Genomic DNA, 6,094 nt, shown 5'->3' with positions numbered 1-6,094 from the left:
CATAAAAAAAATGACGGCGGGCCGCAGTTTGCCGACCCCTGCTCTAGACGAATATATTAAAGATGGACGAAGATACTGTGGGATTTTGTTAAATACTATTGCGTTTATTATAATCAAAGTAACGCCACGCGACGCCGGTGCTGTTCACCTATATCCTTTTTTTTTTCGCCGCCGCTCCGATTCGTTCTCTTCCGGCTCGATGCTTCTCGTTCTTTTACACACACCACACACTCTTCCTCCTTTTCTCCGCGCACGCATCCACATACACACACTCACACACGCCGCGATCGGCTTGACAACCCATGTTTTTCATACCAAACCCCCATAACTCACACACACACGCAGCCAATGCGGCCCTCTCATTCTCTCCTTCATCCTCGCTCTCACTTCCACTCCCACAATACACAGATGGACAAAGTATAGAGTCAGTAGTGCGAATTTTTCACTGTTTTTTTTTTTTAATATATTTTTTAAGATTAATTGACAAGGTGAATTAATAATCGTCTATTCTGAAGAAATACTTTGATATAGTCCGATCTGTGAAGGATTTAACGCAAACAAAGGCAAATTTTGGGCGAAGGGGAGAGGTAGACGCGTTTATATTATTACACACGCTGATTTAACGAGAAAATAGCAGAAGCTGTGTGAACATCATTTTTTGTACATAAATATCGACGGTGCAGCTGAAGGAAATTTATCGATGAGACAAGATGACGAGAGGAATGGTTACAGCGACGAGCAGCATTTGCAAGCAAGCATTTGGCCAACAATAAAATTAGATACAAATCGTTGGACCGAGAATTACGTGGCACAGTTTTCATTCGGAACTATCTTTCCCTCGAGGTCCTCTTTCTCTTCTTGGGATTTTCATGAATTCGACCGGTTGGAAAATTCTATCGAGATTTCTTCTCTTCAAACCGGATTTCCTCTATACCTTTTTACCGTTTCAATTAAGTACCTGTGTGTGGGTGCGAGAGCCTTGGATAATTTGATATTCTTCATTCCCTTATATATTTCAATTGTCACTCTTTCTTTAGGTTTTTAGTAGTTTTCATTACGAATTTGTTAAGTAAGAATGAATTGCTTTTAGCGGATGTTTTAAAAGTTTCACTACTTTCTGAAGGATTATGACAGTTTTATTTGTTTAAAATTTTTTGTACTTCAGTAATCATCAATGAAGAACACGATCGATACTTTCCGAATTTTGATCGTCTCATTCCTTTGTAATTGTTATTATGGCTTTTGGAGAAACTTTGAAATGAAATTTGGACGTTCGTTAAATATAGATAAACTGACGCATGGTAATTAAAAAAATTTTGTAATATTTAAAACATTTAATACGAAGGTGTGTAAAAATTATTTGCACGTTAACATCGTTTAAAAGAGATTAAATTAGTATTACAATTTAAAATTAAACAAGCATTACAGAAAATGAAAGGTTACGTAGAAAACTAAAATATCGCGTGATTAAAATTAGAAAAATAAATGATTATACGAACTAATTTCTGGAAATAAAACGTTGAAACGTAAGGTGCCTAACATTTTCACGAAACGAATAATCTTCGGCTCGTAAAATTGCAGAAACTACCTCTGATGTTATGCGAGATAAATTTTAGAGGAATGGAATTTCTTTTATATTTTTTTCCTACAAAAGAGGATTTATATCAATGGAGAAACGTCGATGAAAAATGAAGTTGGGCACGAGCCGTTAATCCGACAGAATTTCGCGAAGAAATTGGAAGCACAAAATCAGAAAGAGAAAATGGAAGCAATAAAAGGTGCTCCCTTCAGCAGGCAATGGCTGACAAAAATGGCCCATAGGGGAAACCATTTCAAGGCTGTGCTTTCAATACCTCCGCAATAGGAAACCTTGCTACTCTCTGCTCGAGTCATATTCTTCTATATTCTCATTGGAAATAGTTTCGACGATATCTTCAGTTTCCGATAAAAACATCAGACTTTAATAAATTCCAACGTTCCGCTGTTGTTTCGTGTGATTATCGGCAGTTCTTCAAATCTGTTTGCAAATTCGAATTAGAATTAGTCAGTTTATTGTCAATATTGGAACATTTTTATATTTTCTTATTTTTTCTAATTAATATTCAAAGTGTTACTGACTTTGAAATAATAGCAGTATATTTGATTTATTTAAAATAAACAACGTTCTATACTCTAAATCTCGTTTATTTGTTACAAAATTGCAGAATTGCAAAATTTTTTCATGTTCATTATGGGAGTTTTATTTGGAAATTTGTTAAGCCCTTACTGTTTATGATTTCTCTCTTTCACTTTCAAAATAATTAAACACATAACACTGCAAATAAAGAAATATAATATAGAAATTAAATTAAATTGAATGGGCACGAAAAATGTTAAGGAAGTAGAAATCTGTTTCCACATTGAAAAAAAGAAAAGCAAATATTACACACAATCATACGTATTAAGTAAATTTATAATCACATCACAAACTCTTTTTCCCGCATTTAGTCATCCAAGAGGGGATAGCATGTCAAGGTTTCGATAAAATGATAAATAGAAGAAAAATAAAAGCATCTCGTTTTGAATCAAAGATTTAATGCTTGCACGGCCTGGAGTATAATTATTATCATCGAGGCTTTGTACTCTTTTATACTCTTTCCATAAGAACACAGAAAGTCTTACACTCCAAAGTCTCAATATTAATACTTTCATTTCGATTTTTCGCGTCGACAATTTTTAATTTTCCTATAATCACACCAATCGTCAGAAAGAGAAATGCAATTAGCGAAGCTCGTTCAAACGACGTTGCAGTACGATCGTTTCATGGTCGAGCACATTTTTCTCGGCGATTGTAGAGAACGAGGTATCCATGGTGTTCAGAGCGTGGAAAGTCAGGAACAGGCAAGTCGAATGTGACAAATTCTACGGGCTGCAGGGAAAATAGACGAGCGACGAGGCTTTTGGAGATTCGCCGGAACGTTTTAGGGGATGATTCGCGTTGAACGGGTCTGGAGAACGACAGTGTTGATCCTGGAACCCAATAAATTTAATCTGAATGCGAGCTGAAGTCTATGATCCAGGAAAATGTTGGTGGATTTAGATGTGCGTGGAATAGGAATGGATTGATAGTTTTTCTATACTGTATTTATGGTCTTAGGTACGTATATCGGTATTGTTTGAAAATATGTTAGATGTTAGATCTATCCTTTACCTCGTCTGTTGTACAGGCTTTTCGTCTAGGTCGAAAATGCGTTCCTTTAGAAAATATACAATCCTGTGAAAACAATTGACTTTCTCAAAAACGGCACTATCCTGTGTCGACGCATCATAAGCCTAGACACGTAACCTTAACAAACGTTGTGAAAGACACCCTGGCCCTTGGAAGATCTGCAATAATGATCTTACTTTAATTCCATGATACAATTAATGAAATGATGGACGCATCGTGACGAAAAATAGTATACCGTGGGTTCTATACAGACTTCCCAGTATTCTTGAGGGTTATTCAAATTACATATACAAGCAGCCCTTTTCTGTAAACGATCGTATCCTATCCTAGTTGATTAACAAAGTGGGAAAAAATCGCACCTAAAATATCGTAAAAAGTTAAAAAATCTTCATTATAAATTTTAAAAATATTTTGTTATTATTTTTTTTTCAGTACCGTAAAAGAATAAACAATATAATGATTGCCTTGCAATAAAATACAGTACCTAGGGTTCAAAAATAGCCACTTGGATTTTTTCGAGGACTGTTTGAAATAATCAAACCGACGTCTTTCCTACCAGCATGATCATCGATACATATGTCAGAGAAAATTAATTCGAATGCAAACGGTCCTAGGAAAGTTTTCAAAAAAGAATTCTTAATATAATCTTAACAGTACCTTGTAATAGTATTTTATCATACCTGCATAATGCACGCTGCATGATTTTCCTGCACGTTCGAACGTCATGACAGACTTCCTCGCGTTAGCGAAATTTCTACGAAAAGTTTTTTATTTCAGTACCACAATGGAACAAATAATGTAACGAACGTATTTTAATAAAATTCAATACTTTGGGTCTAAAGACAATCATTTGAATCTTCTCGACAGCTAATTAAGATAAACAAACGCACGGCATTTCTACACACACGTTCGTATTATTTTCAATAAAAATAATTCGAATAGAACCATGCTAAGAAAATTTTAGAACTTCTAACAATACCTGTTTTTAACATTAACTTAATGATTATCCTGTGTCTCATCATGCAAACTCCATCATTATATTATCGATGAATTTTTATAGGTTAGCGGTTGCATTTCTTTTAATTTTCTTTCAAAGCATGAATGTCAACTTGTCCTTTGAATGAATTTTGAAAAGGATGGGCTTATATATCTGTTGTCACGATCCTTAAGGATTTGACACGTCTCTTGTAAAACTAGCTGTGCCTTCTTTTGTTTCCTTTGTTACATGCTATGCCAGTTAAATTAACACGCGCTACTAAATGCGTGATAAACAGACCGGGCCGGTAAGTAGATCGAACACTAACCACAAATTACCGAATACAGAAAATCATATGTACTTGTTCATTAATTCATGTCATTTATTTCCACCTGTTTTACGTCGATTTTCAGTCATAAACCTGACATCTCGAACGATGACAGACACTTGAAAATTTCTAATGGATTTTTTCCATCGATTGCTATTGAAATTGCACACCATTGTCGATTGATGTATCGATTGAACTTTTCCTAATTCCGCCGCAAGGTGGTAACGATAGATACGCAATAATGTTATTCGATGAATTTAAATGTTTTATTTATTTTAATAGTGATTGAGGTTGCTGACAATTCCTTACCGTCTTTTCTTAATGTTTCTGGGATTTTAGGGTTTATTTAATCATTTATAAATATTTAAAAATAGATGGCGCTAAAGATTCTTTTTCAAACCTAACCAATCTTCGTTTCCGCTTTTATTAATTAATTTAATTATTTTATTTTCATTTTTCGCCAAGTTTGACATATTTGGATGTTCTTATAAATTATTTCATACTAATGTGAACTAACAGCTTCTATTTTCTATAATAATTATATTAATCATCTATCATCAATTATTAGTCAATACTTTGTTTTCAGTTGTCATCTCGATCTTTTCCGGTAGTGTTTCGCGATGGTCCGGAGGCTTCACGTAACGCTGTAACGCGCTGCCGCGATATTACCAGAAAATTGCGGAAATCTTTGCTGAAATTTGCAAACGTGTGTTTCATTTTATTCCGTACTGATCAAGCTTTCGAGTGATCATTGAATTTTTGATAATTTTCCATTATTTCATAAATTATATTACATTTATGATGCGCAGTGGTCTCCATGCCTCGGTTCAACGGTTTTTCGCAATTTTTTTGAATCTGTAAGCCTCTCGTGCCGTGTTAAGTAACTTCAATCATTTATTTGTCATTTAATAAATGATTGATCGCGTTTCGTGATAAAAATCGGGCATAAAAACATCACATTCGGGAGTGTACTAGTGCAAAGTGCAAAGATGGCGGATAATTGCAAGTTACAAAAGAAAATGGATAATGATGGCGTCTCTCAATGTTCCAAATCGAGGTTACCACTTGGAAAATCAGTGAGTGAATTAACATTTCCTTTTGTAATTTCTTGCATTTTGTAACTTTATATCATTATTTTTTGTACTTTTTAAACATTTTCCATATTTCCCATATACATATTTGGTATCTTTAATATTTTCGACATTTTTCATCATTTTTATTTCTCTATATTTTGTTTTAAAATTTATTTTCTTATAATTTAAAAAATTTTTTGTTTTTCGTTTCTAACATTTTTTACAGTGTACTAATCTTGTACCTGGTACTTACATATGATGATTATTATCTTACATAAATGTATTTCATAATTTTTGAACGTAAATTTTTTTCATCTTCATTACTTATCGGCTTAGAATATTCTATTCGTTTAATATTTTGGATATGTATTATTTGAGAATATTAAAAAAAATCTAAGAATTGCAGTAATAATTTTTTATTAAAACATTATAATCGTTTCTGTGGCTATGGAAAATTATACTGAGCTCTTCCTATGGGCAGATTTACCATTGGGACGACAATGTTTTCA

The sequence above is a fragment of the Habropoda laboriosa genome, unplaced genomic scaffold (assembly GCF_001263275.1).
Source record: "Habropoda laboriosa isolate 0110345459 unplaced genomic scaffold, ASM126327v1 scaffold147, whole genome shotgun sequence".
Classification (NCBI taxonomy): domain Eukaryota; kingdom Metazoa; phylum Arthropoda; class Insecta; order Hymenoptera; family Apidae; genus Habropoda; species Habropoda laboriosa.
Note: the sequence above shows the minus strand (reverse complement) of the source record.